Here is a 20,901-nt window from a genome sequence, read left to right as displayed (position 1 = left end):
AGGAACATCCCAAAACAAATATCCTTCTTTAAGACGAAACTTTGGATCAGTAACTTTTAATCCTAGTCTCTTAATTTCTTTTAACACCTTATAATCCGCCATTTAATCTTCAACAAGAAAGAAAACTTGAAGAGAGAGAAAGTAGATCTGATGAGAATTCTAGAGAGAGAAAAACGAATCTGAAAGGGTTTTTAGTGAGAGAAAACAGATCTGAGATGGATTTTAGAGAGATAAAGTAGATCTGAACACGAAAATTCAAACAAACACAAAATTTTCTTCTAACTCTCTTCCAGAACACGATTCAAGAACAAATCATATGATAGAATGGGTAGAAGATAACAGATCTGAACAAGATTTTGCAATAAAACGAGATATTAGACTTTTTCTTTTCAGAAAACTTACAAAACTTGAAGAACACGGTGAGATTCAAGATAAAATTTCGCCAAAAACAAGATCGATTCTTGCAATAAACACTGAGATCTACAAGAACCCGCTCTGATACCACTTGTTGAGAATGAATCCGAGATGACGAATGCGGAATATCATGAACAATCAAGAATCAATCACCATAATATGCAAGTAATTTGATAAAGGGTTTTTGTATATTGATTATCTCATGAACGTACAGAGAAAAACCCTAATCTGGTAAAAAGCTTACACCAAAAGTAAACCTAATGATTATTTATAGGGAACAATAAATATCTACCATAAATAGAAAATAAATGCCTAATATAAAACCAATGCCTTAGCAGAGCTAGATTAAGAACTTCTACTGTAAAGGCACTGCAGGGAATCATAAAATGATTAACCCTAAAAAGGCTTCCCTAAATAACCAAATATGCCATATCAGTTTCAATATCTCAAATACTCAACAATATGTTTATGATATATGTTGTGTATGTGTTGGGGGTAAGCCCGATGCCGGTGGGCAGCTCGATGCCCGATGCGGTCGGATGCCGGGGTGAGCCCGATGCCGGACAGGAGTCTGATGTCGGGCAAGCCGATTTCGGGATTCGTCCCACTGCAGTTGGGAGTAGTCCCAGAGTTATGTTATTTGTGATATGTGCTTTGTATGGCATGTGGTAGTTTGGGGGAGCTCACTAAACTTCGTGATTACCGTTTTAGTTTGGTTTCAGGTACTTCCAGGTAGCAAAGGGAAGAGCTCGGGATGATCGCATGGCACACACCACCTTCTTCAGCCCGGGAGTTTACTCTGATATTTTATATGAGATTGTGATATGATGACAGATTTTAAGAGACTTTGAGATACATGTTTTACGATTTTACTATGACGATGATATTTATGTTTGTTAAATGATTTGAAAACGAAATTTTTGGCTAGTATTTTGGGATGTTACAGTCACAGAATACCCCAGGTTGGAATGCCATTATACAACAGGTCTAATCCGCCATCGGGTTGGAATATCCATGGTTTGTTAGCCTACCGCCTCAACCCTACCGCTCTTCCCGAGCCTCCATGCCTACAGTTTAAAGTCGGACCGCATCGGGTATCTTGGCTTACCGTACAAAGCAGGACCGCCTCAACCCAAACCAAACACAATATACCGACATATAAACAATCATGATCAATTAGGCACATAATACAAGCAAACAACAATCATACAACTCACTACTGCTACTAATCCTCTCACAGCATACAGTCCCGCTACTAGCTAACCCCCATAGAATGCTTAATCATAAGTATCCAGAGGTGAGATAGCCACCATAACAGATGGTCCTACTCTAGAGCCACAACCAAAAAAGGAACGGGAAAGAGGGCCTAAACCAAGAGTTCTTAGGCTATCCTACATGACCAATGACAATCCCTAAGGGCACTCCATAGATGATAACCAACAAGAATATATAACATATAGTTCTATAAATCATTACCACAAAGCAACATACTCAGTACTATAAGTCAGATCTAACATATCACTACAACATAGCAACATACTCGATACCAGAACACAGATCTAACAGATCACTACAACATAGTAGCATACTCAATACTATAACACATATCTAACAAATCAGTACAACAAAGCAACATACTCAATATCAACAATCCAAGGAATGCATAGTCATATATACTTAGAGGTGAGATAGTCACCCGGACAAATGATCCCACTCTAGAACCACAACCAAATGAGGAATAGGTACGAGAGCTTGGATCAAGAGTCCCCAGCCTATCCTACATGACTATACACAGTCCCTAAGATATTCCTCTACAAACAGGTAACCAAAACTAGTGGGCCGGCAGTGGTGCCTTCGACCCAAGGCTATTGTAACGATAGAAAATTTTCCATTTTTAATTTCATAAAAACACATGTCATATTATTTAAACACCAAATATTAGTCAACAAAAGTTTTTAAAACATTAAATCAAATCCAGGATCCATAACTCCATCTCAACTGTGTGTGTGTGTACAATCATGTCGGTGCCTTCCTGTGGTCCTCCGAAGTACCTGAAACACATATCACATAACACGGTAAGTACGCATGGTTAGTGAGTTTCCACAAAATACCATGTACATTTAGCCACTCGAGGCTATAGCTCTATGAGACCTTCCGGTCAATTGTGTCTCAGTGGGACCTTCCGGTCCTACCCATGATGACCTTCCGGTCCAAACTATGCAAACATATACATATTACATAGAACACATATCACATAACACTTATAAACACATAAGGCCTTCCGGTCACACATAATTACCACTCGGGGTAAGGTATAGTGAGAAAACTAACCTGTCAACAATCGGATAGTCTCGAACTCGTCTCACCAGTCTGGCCTCCGCCTAACATACACAATAGATATTCCTAATTAATAACAACACTCATAAGGCCAAACAAACCATTCCTATGTACTCTTAGAAGGGTAAAAGACCATTTTACCCCTCTATGGGTCCAAAAGTCCACTTGTTGACCAAACCCTAAAAGTCAATGAAACTCAATAGATTCACGTACAGCCTCGCCATGCATCAGGGAATTCTTAACCATATGTTGGGCATACCAGAATTACACTCAGCGTATGACCCAATTTTGCTCTTTCCACTTATTTGGTCTTAACCCGCTAAGACCTTAGCTCCAATCCCAGATCATGACTTCCTACAGGCTCTTACTCTATAAAGACTGAGAATTTAAGCCTTTGCATGGCTGAAGAAGTCTCAAACACTAAAACCACCACTCTTTTCACACAAATGGGCACATAACTCATGCATGGGGTGGTCATGAAGTCCAAGATCCCGTTTTTATGATTCTACTATACTAAGGACACTCTAAGGAGCATGTATTAGGTCATGGAGTTAAACAAACTCATAAAGTTCCAAAATTTGGGACCAAAACCATAAAATGGTCCAGACATGCACATATCAACGAGATGATAATGCTTTGAGATTTTTACCTCCAATAGATGCTCCAACCTCAGAAAAGCTTAGATCCAACGCTTTCACTCCAACTCTATCTTCTTCAAGGCACCTCCTTCACTCTAAGAATATCTCAAGGTTACTTCAAGCTCACAAATGGACTCTTAGAACAAGGGACGTGATTTAGGATTTATGAGAGGGTTGGAGAGGGGAAATGGTGGCCAGAAATGAGGACACGATGTTCCTTATATAGGGTTCACTCCTCATTTAGGGTTTTCCTCATGAGCCTAGTACGCCCAGCGTACTGGGGGACCTCCGCGTCAAGAACACGCTCACGAGTACGCGCAACGTACACTCCCGTACGCCTAGCGTACTCGATTATTACAAAATCTTCTCAAGGACTAAATTTGATAACTTAAGGAAAGAAGAAGGGCCAGAGAGAAATACTTGATCATAGGATGTTACAATTCTCCCCCACTAGCATTAGACTTCGTCCTCCCAGTCATGTTCTGCAAATAGTCTTGGATACTGCTCCCACATCTCTGACTTCGGCTCCAATATCAAATCAGATCCCCTTCGATGTTGCTACTATACTTGCACCAGGGGCACTTCCTGGTTTCTCAGGACCTTTACCTTTCAATCCAAAATCGCGATCGGCCTCTCAATGTAATTCAGGCTCGCATCCACCTAAATATCCTCTAGCAGTACCACTTCCGTTTCATCGACCACACACTTCCTCAGCTGGGACACGTGGAAGGTGTTATGAATATGACTCAACACTTCATGCGGTTCTAAACGGTAGGCTGCCTTTCCTACTATGGTGGTCACTCTGAAAGGACCAATGTACCGGGGTCCCAACTTTCCCCTTTTCCTGAATCGGATCACTCCTTTCCAAGGGGACACTTTCAGGAGTACGACATCGCTGACCTAAAACTCGAGCTCGGATCGTCGTCTATCAGCATAACTCTTCTGGCGACTCTGGGTTGTTAGTAACCTCTGCCTGGCCTGCTGAATCTGCACAGTCATCTTAAGCACTATCTTAGTGCTACCCATCACTCTCTGTCCCACCTCTCCCCAACAGATAGGAGTCGGACACCTCCTTCTGTACAAAAGCTCAAAGGGAGGCATACCAATACTCGAATGGTGGTTGTTGTTGTAAGAAAACTCATCCAGAGGCATATATGTGTCCCAACTCCCACTGAAATCCATAACACATGCTCAAAGCATGTCCTCGAGTGTCTGGATCGTCCACTCACTCTGCCCATCTGATTGAGGGTGGTAGGTTGTACTAAAGTGCAATCGCGTACCTAACTCCTCATGAAACTTCTTCTAGAACTTGGAAGTAAAAGGCACATCCCGATATGACACTATCAAAGTTGGCACTCCATGTCAACCCACCACCTCTCTCACATATAGCTCTGCCAGCCTCTTTGCGGAAGAGCTCTCACTGATAGCAAGAAAATGGGTGCTCTTCATCAACCGGTCTACAATCACCCAAATTGCATCGACACTCCGCGCGGTCTGAGGCAACTTGGCGATGAAATCCATAGAGATTTGTTCCCACTTCCACGGGGGAACCTCCAGTGACTGCAACTTGCCATGAGGACGTTGGTGCTCAGCCTTAACCTGGCAACAAGTCAAGCACCTCTCGATTACCCAAGTAGCAAATCTCTTCATACAAGGCCACCGATAATCTCTCTTCAGGTCCAAGTACATCTTAGTGGCCCCGGGGTGGATCGAAAACCCCGATCTATGCTCCTCCTCCATCAGTGTACGTTGAGCTCCACCCGTATAGGGCACCTAAATCCTTCCTCAAAAGGTCATAAGTACCCGGCCGTCCGTCATAAACTCGGACACCTACCCAATCACCTGCTCCATTTTGCGGTTCTCCGGTCTCACAACTTCCTCCTGGGCCTGTCGAATGATATCTAAGACTGGAGTTATCACTGTCATCCTCAAACACACATCTCGGATCGGGGTACTCTATGCTCTATAGATTAGGGCATCGACTACCAAATTAGCCTTGCCCGGATGATATAGGATCTCGCAGTCGTAATCCTGCACCATGTCTAACCACTTTCTCTGTCTCATGTTAATGTTTGGCTGATCCATAAGATACTTCAAACTTTTATGGTCCGTGTAAATGGTACACCGAACCCCATACAGATAGTGATTCCAGATCTTGAGGGAAAACACCACCGCCCCCAGTTATAGATCGTGAGTGGTATATCTAGTCTCATAAGGCTTCAACTGCCTTGATGCGCATGTACCCGCTTTATATCAGCACCACACCCATGCCAGAAATAGATGCATCGCAATAAACCACAAAGTCCTCTATCCCTTCAGGAAGGGCTAACATCGGGGCTTCGCACAATCTCTGGCGAAGAGTCTCGAACGATGTCTGTTGCTCGAGACCTCAAGTAAAAGTAACGCCCTTCTGGGTCAATCTGGTGAGAGGAACAACAATCTTGGAGAAATCTCTGATAAATCTCTGATAGTAGCCGGCCAATCCCAGAAAACTCCTGATCTCGGTGCGGGATCTCGGATCCTCCCAGCTCATAACAGCCTCAATCTTGGCCGGATCGACCAGTAACCCATTCTGATTAACGAGGTGCCCCAAGAACTGGACCTCTCGTAACCAGAAATCACACTTGGAGAATTTTGCGTAAAGCCTCTTCGATATCAATACTCCAAGGATCTCTCTCAAATGCTCCTCATGCTGCTCTCTGGATCTCGAATACACCAAGATGTCGTCGATGAACATGATCACTGATCGGTCCAACATAGGCTTGCATACCCGGTTCATGAGATCCATGAACGTTGCTGGTGCATTGGTGAGCCCAAAAGGCATCACCACAAACTCGTAATCCCCATAACGAGTCCTAAATGTTGTCTTATGAATATCTTCCTCATGCACCCTCATCTGATGAAACCCATATCTCAAGTCAATTGTGGAAAACCAAGTCGCACCCTGCAATTGGTCGAACGGATCATCAATCCTCGGTTGTGGATAACGGTTCTTGACTCCAAACATTAAATGAAATCCAGGATCCATGACTCCATCTTAACTATGTGTGTGTGTGCAATCATGCTAGTGCCTTCCCACGGTCCTCCGAAGTACCTGAAACACATATCACATAACACGGTAAGCACGCATGGTTAGTGAGTTTCCCCAAAATTCCACGTACATAAAATTATCCACTCGAGGCTATAGCTCTACGAGACCTTCCGGTCAATTGTTTCTCAATGGGACCTTCCGGTCCCACAACTTTGGTAGACCTTCCGGTCCTACCCATGATGACCTTCCGGTCCAAACCCTGTTGACCTTCGAGTCCAAACTATGCAAACATATACATATCACATAGAACATATATCACATAACACTTATAAACACATAAGACCTTCCGGTCGTACATAATTACCACTCGGGGTAAGGTATAGTGAGAAAACTCATCTGTCAACAATCGGATAGTCTCGAACTCGTCTCACCAGTCTAGCCTCCGCCTAACATACACAGTAGATGTTCCTAATCAATAACAGCACTCGCAAGGCCAGACGAACCCTTCCTATGTACTCACAGAAGGGTAAAAGACCATTTTACCCCTCTATGGGTCCAAAAGTCGAGTTGTTGACCAAACCCTAAAAGTCAACGAAAGTCAACATATTCATGTATGTGGGACGTATGAACTTTTAAACTGGGCGTACATCCTTGCCATGCATCGGGGGATTCTTGGCCATAAGTTGGGTGTACCATAATTACGCTCAGCATACGACCCAATTTTGCTCTTTCCACTTATTTGGTCTTAACCCGCTAAGACCTTAGCTCCAATCCCAGATTTGGACTTCCTATAGGCTCTTACTCCATAAAGTTTGAGACTATAAGCCTTTGCATGGCTGAAGAAGTCTCAAACACTAAAACCCCCACTCTTTGCACACAAATGGGCTCATAACTCATGGATGGGGTGGTCATGAAGTCCAAGATCCCATTTTTATGATTCTACTCTACTAAGGAAGCTTTAAGGAGTAGGTATTAGGTCCTGGAGTTGAACAAACTCATAAAGTTCCAAACTTTGGGGCCAAAACCCTAAAATGGTCCAAACATGCACATATCAAAAAGTTGAGAAAGCTTTGAGCTTTTTACCTCCAACAGATGCTCCAACCTCAGAAAAGCTTAGATCCAACGCTTGCATTCCAACTCTATCTTCTTCAATACACCTCTTTCACTCTAAGAATATCTCAAGGTTACTTCAATCTTACAAATGGACTCTTAGCACAAGGGACGCGATTTAGAGTTTATGAGAGGGTTGGAGACTGGAAATGGTGGCCAGAAATAAGGCCATCATGTTCCTTATATAGGGCTCACTCCTCATTTAGGGTTTTACTCATGAGCCTATTACGCCTGGCGTACCCTATTGTACGCCTAACATACTGGGTGACCTCCACATAAAAAACACGCTCACGAGTACGTACATCGTACACTCCCGTACGCCCAACGTACTTGATTATCACAAAATCTTCTCAAGGACTAAATTTGACAAATTAAGGAAAGAAGAAGGGACAAAGAGAAATACCTGATTCCAGGATGTTACAGGTATAGTGAGGCGAAACTGTTAGATTTGGTGTCTAATCCCATAACTATAATTGGTATGTGCTTGAATTGATAGCAACACAATCCTTTTGGGTTGCCCTCAAACCTAGCAATTGGACATGGAAATTATCAAAGGGGATAAATTAATTTATTATATTATTAATAAATTATTACAAATGATTTATTAATGTGTTATGAAAATAATATATTAATTAGAAGTCATAATGTTTGATCACTAGTCAGCCAAAAATTAATTGGAACTAATTTTGGGGTTAATTGTATGAATTGTAAAGTACAAGGGCTAGTTTGCAATTATTAAATAGTTGGAAGGAATTTTCCAGAACCTCCTTAGAGGATGTGGACAAAATTCTTAGGGGAAACTCTAATGAATTCGTCCAAGAGCCTTAGATAAGGCATCTAGACTTGCTTAGGCCCTAAATAGGGGAATCCTAGGGTTATCCCTGAAATCCTAGCGTTGGGACTAAGTTACCTTGACTATTTAAGGAGCCTCCTAGCTCATAATTTTGGCTATCCCTTCCTTTAGAGAAACCCTGGCCGAAAATTGCATTGCTTCTCTCCTCTCTCTATAGTTTCCTTCTTGCTAGCTCTTGGGTGTGATTCCATTAGAGGCACGACAATTGTGGTGCTAGGCTTCCAAGAAGATCAAGATCTATGGATTATCAATTGTTTACTTTAACAATTAGAAGGTATGTAATTCTAAAACCCTTCTTAGTTATTTTTGAAATAGCTTCTTCCCTTAGGGTTCTTGTTTTGCAAATCAAAGTTATATGTTCCATAGTTTAAACATAGACCCAAAGTAGGATACATGTGAACTTAGGAATCGTTTTTCTAGTTTATTTTTTTTTACCTAAAACCCATCAGTGGTATCAGATCCATTGGTTTTGTTTTAAATTGAATTGCTATAATAGTTGAATTGCAAATTAGGGTTTATAGCTATTAAACCCTAAAGGCCAAAGTTTTCGTTTTTAGAGTTTTGGTTTTAGGGGTTTTCGAAAAACCCTAGCCTCCATAAACCATAATCTAATTAGGGTTAGGGTTTTGAAAAACCCTAGCCTACCTCCCCTGATTTCCAAATTGCCTTAGGGTTTTAGGGTTCCTTTTTTGATAATTGTTACTTAATTTGATTAATTCGATAATTGTTAAATAACGAAATTATCCTATACCCTAAATTTTGAAATCTAGAGGGTTAAGGATTTGGATTAAATTAATTTTTTAATTTAATTAGATAATCCTCACAAGATTTAATAAATTAATTAAAATTTAATTAATAGATAACTATTAAATCTAGTTTTTGTTGGTTTACTTTAAATTTAAAATTAATAGTTTAATTTTTCGAAAATTTATATAAACCTTAACGTTTTAAAAAGTTTAAAACACACCTTATATATATATATATGTGTGTGTGTGTGTGTGTGTGTGTGTGTGTGTATATATATATATCATTAAAAGTTAAATATTATATGTGTATATGAATTGGTCAATCGAATCGCTAGTATGCTTCATTCACGAAGGTAGTCTATAAGGGGGGTATAAGGAAATTGCCTATAAAATAGCGGTTGAATGGGTGTCCACTCTTACCCACCACTTCCTTGCTTAGTGCAGGGTCATTAGCAGAACAGAGTTGATAGGACAAGTCATTAAAAGCATAATGTTGTTAATAAAGTACTATAACATTGTTTTTTTTTTCCAAAATCCCAACTCTAGTTACTTTAGGAAAAATGTGAATAGTATGCTAACCCATGAAATTGCACATTACACTATATAAGTCGTTAGTGGAGCGTGTGTGGTTAACCGACACTAATAAGAATAATAGAGTCGTAATGGGTATCTCATAATTATTATTGTTGATGGAGCGTGTCTGGTTTACCAACACATCAATAGATAATGATAAAGACAATAAGGTTAACAAGCACCTTTTCATGGTTATTCACATCTTGTTTGTGATCCTCGACATCCCAGTCACAAACACAAGAGCATAATCCGTGATTAAAACATACCATCGAATAGTTTCAATGTATCTCAAAAGAATTATGAATTTCACTTCATTTCGTTTCTTCTTGTGGTGGAATTAGTGAATCGTCATTCAGTTACCTTTATGAAATTCACACTTGGATCTTGACATCCCATTTCTAAGTAGTGAACCCTCATAGTTGGCTCATAATCTTAATATTATATATTTTGGTTATTATATTGAGTTATCCTAAAATCTAACTAAAACTATCTTCTTTTGCAAATTTCTTCTCCTGGAAACACTTCTGCTTCATCATCCTCCAACCACAACTTCTCTTTGCTGTGCATTTGATCCAAAGTCGTTATCTATGGCTCAAACTATAACGATTGGATGCGAAATATCAAAATGATGCTTCGATTTGAGGACAAGGAATATTTCCTTGAAAAGGAGCTCATTAATATTGATGAAACCAAAGCCACTCACGAAGAATATGTTGCCTACAAGAAGCATTATGACGTTGCAACCAAGTGGCTTGCATCATGGTCGCAACCATGTCTCCAGAATTGAAGAGGTACTATGAGGACTACTGGCCTTTTGAGATGAACAAGTACCTTATGTAAAAGTACCATAAGCGAGCTCATCAAGAAAAGTTTGAGGTAGGCAAGTCACTCATGGCTTTCAAGATGAAGGATGGGGACTCGGTTGTTAGTTATGTGCAAAGAATGCAATGCTACATAGAGCATTTGGTCAAGCTCAACATGTATTTTGATGAGGAATTCACCATTGACATGGTCTTGAACTTGTTGCCTAATTGTTATTTTCAGTTCATCTTAACTTACCATTTGAACAACATGTGTTTAGATATTGGCCCAATTGCACAACTTGTTACAGATGACTGAAGCAGGGATGAAGGGTAAAAGTATAGCCTCCACTTATGCTAGTGCCCTTGTCTTCGCTATTAGACATGGAAAGGGGGAGAAGGGGAAAGGTCCTCCTAAGCAAAATTGGAAGGGCAAGGCCAAAGCTGGGGTCATCTGGTAGTGGTCTAGAGGCCAAGCCCAGTGTTGTCATTCCCCATGTTTCTGACCCAAAAGATGTTGATTGCTTTTATTGAAATGACAAGGGGGACTAGAAACGAAGCTGCCCATTATCTTCTCATTCTTGGGTACTTGATACAGGATGTGATTTTCACATCTGTTCTGATTTGTAGGAGCTAAAATAAAGTGAGGAGGTGGAGCAAGGGGGAATAAACTTGATCATGGGAAACAAAAAGTCTTCACTAGTAACCAAGATCAGAGTATATCAACTTTTGCTTAGTATTGATGTTACTTAGATTTATTGAATTGTTGATATTCGTCAGAAATGATGCAAAACATTATTTCATTTCATGCATTATTCAAACAAGGTTTTAAGTATTCTTTTAATGATTTGAATGGTTCAGTTTATGTTTATAAGAATGGCATTTTTATGTTTGAATATTTACCTTGTGATGTTGTGTATGAAACAGTGACTTGTGTTGATAGCTTAAGTAATATTTTGTTTATTGACTTGTATAATAGTGTAGACAAGGCATGCTTGTGGCATTGTTGTCTTGTACACATTAACAAGAAACACATAGCCCAACTCCAGAATGATGGAGTTTTGGAATCGTTTGACCTAAAATCAGATGATATGAGTGAATCATGTCTTTTGGGAAAGATGACAAAGTCACCTTTCACATGATTATGTCGAAGAGGTGAAGGTTTGTTGGACCTCATACATACTGACGTATGTGGACCCTTCAGATCAACCACAAGGGATGCTATTTGATTCTATGTGACTTTCACTGATGATTATAGCAAATATATCAATATCTACTTAATCAATCATAAGCCAGAAACCTTTGAAAAGTTCAAGGAGTTTAAACATGAAGTCGAGAATAAATTGGGTAGGAAGATAAAGATACTAAGATCCAATAGAGGCAGAGAGTATCTTAGTAACGAGTTCAACGACTATCTAAAGGAATGTGGAATAGTTTCACATTTAACTCCTCCTAAAAGACCATAGTTAAATGGTGTGGCTGAGAGGCGTAATTGAACATTGTTAGACATGGTTCTTACTATGATGATTCGTTCTTCACTTCCTATTCATTTTTAGGGTATGCCTTAGAGACAGCCGCCCACATCCTCAATCTTTTCCCTACAAAGAAGGTTGCCAAAACACCTTACGAGATGTGGACAGGGAAAGTGTTGGGTTTCGAGCACTATAACACTCCTATAGTGCACATGCAACCCTAAATGCTTTGGATCTATATTTTCTCTAGTTATACATGCATATTTACAATGTTCCAAAGCATTGTCCTAACTAGCGTACATCTGAACAATTGAATGATACAACTAGTTAGGTGACATACCTTTATGAAGGACTTGTTGTTCTTGGCCTTTGAAGATTAATCACCCCAAGTGTGATGCATCTAATGGTTCACAAAATATGCAAGAGGTGGCTTAAGAGAATAAGTTGCTTAGCTCACTAAGAAGGTGCAACCAATTTTGGTCCATGAGGGTTCTATTTATAGTGCTAGGTTACATCTTTGCAAACCCTAATGCCCTTTCACATTCTTATGCTCCACGAGTTCAATCTCCGTGGACTATCCGTGGACTATTTCATTGGTTTAGCCCATCTACATAATCATGGATCATTGGCCCACACTATAAGAATCATTGATTTACATTATCAATCACCATATATTTAATTAGTCTATTTTGACCACAAAATTAATTCCAAATTAATTCTTGATCAATACTAGTTAAATAATAATATGATTTCATATTAATATATTATACTTGTAATATATTAATAAATCATAAATAACCTTATTCTCAAAAGTCCATCCTATCAAATTGTACTGGTGAAGGCAACCCAAAAGGACCATGCTACAATCGGGAAGTTAAAACATGTAAAGTGAAACACCTTTTATTTAATCACCATATTGATTACACATTATTCATTGTATATTGTTTAGATTTATCAACTAATACTTGAATTAAAACAATAGTTATCCCATGCTCCAAGCATTCATACTATGTTTACCTATGGTCCTTAGTTTGTGAAATAAATCAATTGTAAACATTTTCAACGATACTCATTTCACAATTCCAAATCCTTATCGCAAGTGTAAGAACACCAAGTTCTTGCCACTTACTGTAATTTGTTAGATTCTAAACTTATATGAAGTGATCCTTTTTAATGACTATGTACACAAGTCACAGAGACTTTGTCAATTACAAAAACTTTCCATTGGAGATTGTTATAAGATAATTCCATAAATCCGAAGTCTCATATCCAAAGCACATTCCTTTGAACATCCTTCTTGCATAAAAGTTTCTGACCAACACATAGATTCTTAATATCCAACTCCCACTATGGAAACATTTCCATATTTTCCATACGACAACTCATTATTAATATAATCCTATCTTGCAATAATAATGTCAACATGGTCCATTGATTACTATACTTCCAACTTCCCATAAGCGACAAATCCTTGGCGAACCTTAGATTGTCCTTAACAGTTATTTAACCACTTTATTCATATCTGGTTCTATTCCTTTTTCTCTCTTAATGCCTTAGGCATTTGGAAAATTAGAACACATGAATATCATAGCATATGTAATCAATCCTATACTCGAAGCATATAGGATACGATTCATAATGTCTTACATAAAGACATGATACTTGACCAATCTTTTGCTATAATATTTCCATATATAGAATTTCCAATGTGAAGCATTTTAACATGGTATTCATATAAATCCTTGACTAAATTTAATTAAAATCTCAATCTAAGCTTTTAGAATTGAAATGAAGTATAAGTGTCTCTCCCTTAATTATAGCAAAACGACTTTTCAACCCAGAAAATTTGTGAATTGAAAACTTTGTTTTCTATAACTAACATTGCTAAATTGCAACACTTACCATAACAATTATGCTCCCACCATCATAACAATTATTTTGTTACTTGCGTGACATTTATGCTCCCACTAGCTGTGACATAAATCTAGAAATCAGTTGGACTTCTAGAAATCAATACTTTATTGACTTTCTTACCAAAGTTTAGATTTCTGACATGAGATGCTTCGATAAGCCTTTATCAAAGCTCACACACTTTTTATTAGAAAACTCATATGTGTGTCTAAACAATTTTAGAACTTACAACAATAAGTCTCAAATGTTTAGATCTTTTGCCATTTCTCACAATTCAAACTATGAATAAGGATGTTGTAGTCATAATCGAATTTGAGAATGCAAATATCACAATTGCTAACTCTTTAAAATCTACTTAGTGAAAGCGTTTCCTCACAATCATTTTTCATGAATTGGAGAGAAACCTTATGACACTTATATTCTTATGGTGTATGTGTTCCTATCCATGTGAATTTGTCAAAACCATAGTCACAAGACAAGGTTAGTGACAAATCCAAACTCATATGGATTGAACTTGTTCAATCTTAATTTCTTGTCACCTAACAGCACACGGGCCTACCATTGCTTCCAGGTTGTAATGCAAACAATTGAGAACTCATAGAACTCACATGAATAGTTAAACAACTGGAATGGGCAATATTAAGAAGATGTCAACACGATAGGTTACAAACCTCAAGTGGTGTGCTAGTGATTAACAATAGGTTGACTCTTCATTAGTTCTTAAAACTTTTCAAATTCTTTAAGACTCTCACTGACCTCTTGACATATAAGTTTCTCTCTGTCAAGAAACATTACTTGACAAACAAATATTCAAGAGTTAGTGCAATTTCTTATCAAGACAAACACATTTGAAAATTAGTCTTAGTTGATCTTTGTTTTATCTAAAACATTACAACTTACCAATTTTAAATGTACAAGAGTAAAAAACATTTTATTCTACATTTGCTGATATGTCACTCAATATACAATCTTGGAGGATGACTCTAAGATTTGATTTTGGAACGAAGTATGATCCATCTTAATTGATTTAACCATTTCAACAATTCTTAATTCCTCTTCTTAGCTAAACAAATGCACTAAGGCGTCCTTAGAGGTTCAAATTGTGATATGGTTTTTCATAATCATTAAGATGATTATGAAACACAATACTCAAGTACTCTCTCATCTTTTCATATTGGAGAGACTTTATATTTCTACCGACTTTGATTCTTCTTATTCACTATACTATACATTAAGAATTTTCAATGACTCGGAATTATACTTAATCTTGTAAGCATAACCATATTTACTAACTTTAGTAAACCATAACGAATAGTCTTATCGTTCTTTGTGGTGGACCTGACCAGTGAACAACTAAGTGTACCCGATCCCCCAGTCCTTCACTTAACTCACCTCTATATGTGAACAAGGAGTTAGTCCTAATTTCCTAAAGACGAAGGTTCTCATTCATCATACAATACAAGTTGCATGATCCCAAGTTTCTGTCCAATTGAAACTTGGGTGATGAGAATCTTTCCTTATTTGGTAAATTTAGACACTACCACAAACGAAAGAATCAAATCCATATTGCTAAAAAATACAAACATCAATTTTCACATATGCCATTGCAAAGAAATATAAAATAAGATAAAATAATTTTTTCTTTATTTATATAATTGCGGAAAAAACTTTTCCTTACAATGTAACTAGAAATGAAAACTATGTTATTACAAATTTCTAAGCAATCTATTATAACTCTTAAGCAGCAGCTCAAAAATCCGATCACCGAACAATGCGATCGAAATCCATCTCTTCGCGATCAAAGCTTTTAACCATGGACAATTCCCTTCCTTTAGGAGAAGGAATCATTTCTGGACTATCGATGTCATTGCCTATGTTCATGGAAGCTTGGGAAGTAGATCTTCCAATCATGTTTGCTTGATCATTGCACCAAATCCTTGTTGATTCAGCAAAAATTAGCAAATAGGCAAGATCAATAAGGGTCATGTTGTGATCTGTCACATAGTAGTCTTTAACGAGATCACTATATGATTTGGGAAGTTACTGAAGAACCAAGTCAATATCCAACTTCCTTGGGAACACGACACCCAACATTCCCATCCTGTCAATATGCAGCTTCATGTCCAAGCCATGAGCACATATAGACTTTCCATCTTGATGTTTCATTGCTAGTAGGGCTTGAGTGACCTTGAACTTCTCAAGTCTTTGATCTTGTGGGTTACGGAGAATAATTGGAGGAGGTGGAGGAAGTGAAGTATGATATTGTGGAATATCATCTTCATGTGGAAATCCATTTCCAACAAATTCGGGAAGACCATAGTTGTCCGACCTAGACATCTATAAAAGGGAGAAATTCAAGTTAGTTGATTTAGGTCCTTAATATAACACCCAAAACGAAATATTAAGGCTAGGACCCAACACAATATTTTAAAAATGCGAAGAGGGATGCCGTAATCAAATTTTAATATATCCATAGGATCTTTCAATTTTCAAGTGTTCTTAACATGAAATCATTCATCTTCACCACTTTATCCACCAAGAAACACACTTAAGGTGAGTTCATACCCCTCATTTTCATTCTTATCCATGTTTTAGGGGGAGAATACAAGTAAACTTGTATAAATGTACAAGTTGTTATGCATGCTTTACTTTCATGTTGTAACGCCCGTAGATCTGGGCTAGTCAATTTAGAGACAATAAGTGTCGAAAACGAATTTTCTAAAAAAGATTATTTAGAATAAATAATCTTAACCAAGTTGTAGAACATTTCACAAGGTTTCCGTACATATAAAGAACGCCGAAATCCGAGTTATAACGAAGAAGTTATAACCCGTCGAAGTTTCGCGACGGAACCGGCACGGCACCGGGGAGCGTAAATAATGAATTTACGACAGAGCGAGATTTAGCCTTAGCGATCTAAACGAAAGTCGTAGAATATGTTAAACTAAGAATATTGATAAAAATAACGCCCAAATCTGACTTCGTATGAAGAAGTTATGATTTTTCGAAGTTTCGAATTAGCAGTGTACAACCCGAAATTCGAATATTAGATCGAGCGGTTTTTAGCCGACACAACCTAAATGAGAATCGAAGATCTCGTTAAGAGTAGCGTAACGAGAAAAAGATGGGTGAAAACGGACGTCGTATGAAGAAGTTATGAGGATTTAACGGACCAATCCTGTCCCGGTCTGTTAAAAATATAAAATTTAAAATAGAGGCAAAATTAGCCAACAAAGTCTAAATGAAAATTTTAGAGTACATTTCCACCTTCGCGTGGATATAAAGAACGTTGAAAACGGAGATCGTATGCGAAAGTTATGATTTTTAGAAGTCGGAGTATGAAATTGCGAAATCTGTTGCTAAATCGATGACGTGGCTGCATCTGGGCCGTTGCTTGTTGACCAAGGCTTCGCTTCAGATTTTAACGTGTCACCCTCGAATTACGCCCCACGTAACCAAGGGCTACGCCCAGCATAGTTCGAGGTCTCATGCCTATCAAAGGGAGTGCGAAGGTTGCCGAGTTCCTCACTCTAAAATCTCATCTTTCTCTCACTACTTTCTCTCTCTAGCTCCCCTAAACATCCCTAAAGCCTAGGTAAACCCCCTAGCACCCAAAGGAATCCCCGAGGCTCCCGGAGTCCCGATAAAAAGAGCCTTTCGGTTTCGAAACGCTGCTCCAAATAAGTTCCGGTTTTCGATAAAATTCGTTGTAAGTGTGCTACGCTTACGCAATCTTTAATATAACTTTCGAATAATTATAGGAATGTTATTAGATCCTTAAAATAATTATTTGGGTTATTATTATGAGTTATATTGAGTGTTATTAACGCTTATATAATAATAATAATAGTCAAACTAATTAATTTTTCGCGGTTATCGTTAGACTAAACCCTGGTGGTATTGGTACTAGGTTTTATCGAAGGAAATTGTTTTGAGATTATTGAAGCGCTGTTCGAGTACTAAGTCACCACCTTTCAGGTGAGTGCATAGTCCCTTTCATCTTACACATAGATATGAAGTATTTTAATATAAATTACGTGCTATGTATGCATATTGTCTGAATACTTACTGTCTATGTTCGGTGAAAGATTTTTTATACATGTTTTAAATGATTTAAACTATATATGTATTTTATATCTACAAAATGTGTTGGGATGGGTAGATGAAATAGTTTTTTTGTGATAACACGATGGGAGACATCAGTGTTGTCAGTGATCCAGTCATCTAGTGGAGTATAGATGACGACCATGGACGATACTAAACGGTCCAGTGGAATGATAGCAGGCTCGTAACCTGTAGGTGTTTTTGAACTAGGTGCTCATTAGGTATTTTTGAACTGAGTGTGTTCACTAGGTATCTTTGAACTGAGTGTGTTCACTATGTATTTTGAACTAAGTGTGTTCACTAGTTACTTTTGAACTAAGTGTTTACCAGATGTTTTGGACTACGTGTTCACCAGATATATTCTATAAGCCTTGGTAATGATGGACTTCGTGTCGATTACTTAGGAATAAATAAACGAGGAATAGCTAATTCTTAGGGTAGATCCTTAAGACTAAAGAAGATAATGGGGATGGGTAATTGGGTTGATTGTTTGATTGTTTAAACATAATAATTATATTATTGTGGGTTGAAAACCCTATGTACTCACCAGGTTTCCCAACCTGACCCACTCAGTTTATTTATATCATAGGTGTTGATACGAAGTCACTTTACACTGAGAGATTTAAAGAGATGTAGATCACTAGTGTAAATAAATGTAAGTTCTATTTATACTTATGTTTATGTATTAACGATGACATCCCAAATGTTTTGAAATGAATAAAATACGCTTCTTCGAAAATGTTTTAATAACGTATTTATCATGTTTTTCTGGGAACAAATTCCGCAACATTTTTATTATAAGAAGTACTCTGATTTTTATAAAGCATAAACAAAATCGGTCTTTTTTGACCGTGAAAATGGGGATGTCACACATGTTGTGTAAAAAATGTTATCTACATGAAATAATGTTATTTACTTAGTACTATGAACATTTATGTGTGGGATATTTTTTAAAATACAAATCAATGAAATTGGTTTTGAAACATACAACACTTAGAAACAATGTAACATTTTCCATTATATTTATGATGGTTATGTTTGCTTAAAACACTATTGTATATTATATTGTGATACTGTTCATAAAGTCATCCACCCCTAGACGTTTCCGCCATCCTGGTTTGGGGGTGTGACACTACAACACACAATCATATGATAAAGCAGGATAACAAGCCAAATGGCCGACCTTGGTGCCTTCGACCCGTAAGTACAGTGAGGAAAACTCACCTCACATTGTCGAAACTCACAGAAGGATCTATGGCCACTGCCTCGCTAAAATCCCCGCACTACAATTACCAAAATAATCATCCATCATTAATAACTAGGTCCAGACTCACCTTAAGATTCCAAATTAGGGTAAAAGACCTTTTTACCCTTCCTCTAGCATGGCCCAATGCCAAAGCCCAATCTAAAAGTCCAAAATAACACCTAAGGCCCAACTATGACCCAATTTTCTAAATTGGGCTTAATCCCTTTCTTAGGCCTTCACCCAATAGAGTCCACTTAAAATATCTATAACCCGATCATAACCTTCTGATGGCCCAACATGGCCTAAAGCAATCAAGCCCAAACTTAAACCAAAACCGAAGCCCAAAAAAATGAGACCTAAGTCTGCTGAGTACGCGGGGCGTACTTAGCTTGTACGCTCAACGTACATCTTAGAGGACCTATAAGCGTTGTGTATAGGCTTGTACGCCTAACATACTCACCAACTTTGACCAACTTTCCAAATTAGCTCTTAATCCAATAAGACTTCGATCCAAACCTAGATTTGACTTCCTTAAGGTGGTTAATCACATAAAGTTGCCAAATTTATGTGCATGCATGGCTAAATGGGGAACTAGAGCTCAAAAGAGCTTAATAACTGACTTAATACATGCATGGGCCCAAAAACACCATAAAGTTTGCACCTTTATGCCCAAAGAACCCATAATATATCCAGATCTATAAGGTTACTTTCCAATAATGACCTTACTCCCAATCACCAACCAAAAGGACCAAAATAACCAAAAATACGCGAAAAAGTAGATCTATGAAATAAAATGGCGAGGTTTGAACTTTATACCTTCCAAGCCACCAAAAGAGAAGATGCTAATATTGGATCTAAAAGCCCTACTCCAAAGAATGAGTCTTCAAGCTTCTTCTTTTCTTGCACAAACCACCATAAACACTCTTCCAAGCTCTAAAACTCACTCAAGGCTCTCTAGGGTTTCAATATAGGCTAGAAGAGATGGAGGCTAACCTAAAATATCTAGAAGAAGGATATAATGTTGCTTATATACGGGTAAAACCTCAAAATCAGGGTTTGATGCTAAAGGGAGTATGTCCGCGTACCCCTTAGTACGCTTGACGTACTAAAGGAGAACTTGCAACCAAGTTACTCGGTACGCCCCGCGTACTAGATGATTCTCCACTACACTTAACTTTATTTAGCCATAATTCATTCGTCTTAAGTCCGTTTCCAACGAACTTTATATCCATGGAAAGCTGATGAGAAACCCTACACTCCTAACCGCTCCCCCTTGCCTTAGAACTTCCCAGGCAATTACACAAATTCATAAAGGCCTGAACTGTCAAAATTATGATTATACCCTTGAGCTCTAGAACACGAGCGAACACCCAGATCACTCATACTACGTTATCCCCACCCAAAGGGGCCTAATTCTCTTTCTCCCCAAGGCCCAAATCCTTATGATAACCGATAATTAGGCCACGGTCCCGAATAATGAAACGATTCAAAACCGTGTTACAATAATCATATTTATATAGTGTTCCACACATTTGGAAAGAAGAATCTGGTGCAGATCCAACATATATGTTTTTAAATATAGGTGGACGATTAGGAACGTTAAGGTCGTTAAGGGATCCAGGAGAACCAAAAAAATTGTGCCATATCCACTGATCTTGTGATGCCA

The sequence above is a fragment of the Lactuca saligna genome, chromosome 1 (genome assembly GCF_052625555.1).
Source record: "Lactuca saligna cultivar CGN05327 chromosome 1, ASM5262555v1, whole genome shotgun sequence".
Classification (NCBI taxonomy): Eukaryota; Viridiplantae; Streptophyta; class Magnoliopsida; order Asterales; family Asteraceae; genus Lactuca; species Lactuca saligna.
Note: the sequence above shows the minus strand (reverse complement) of the source record.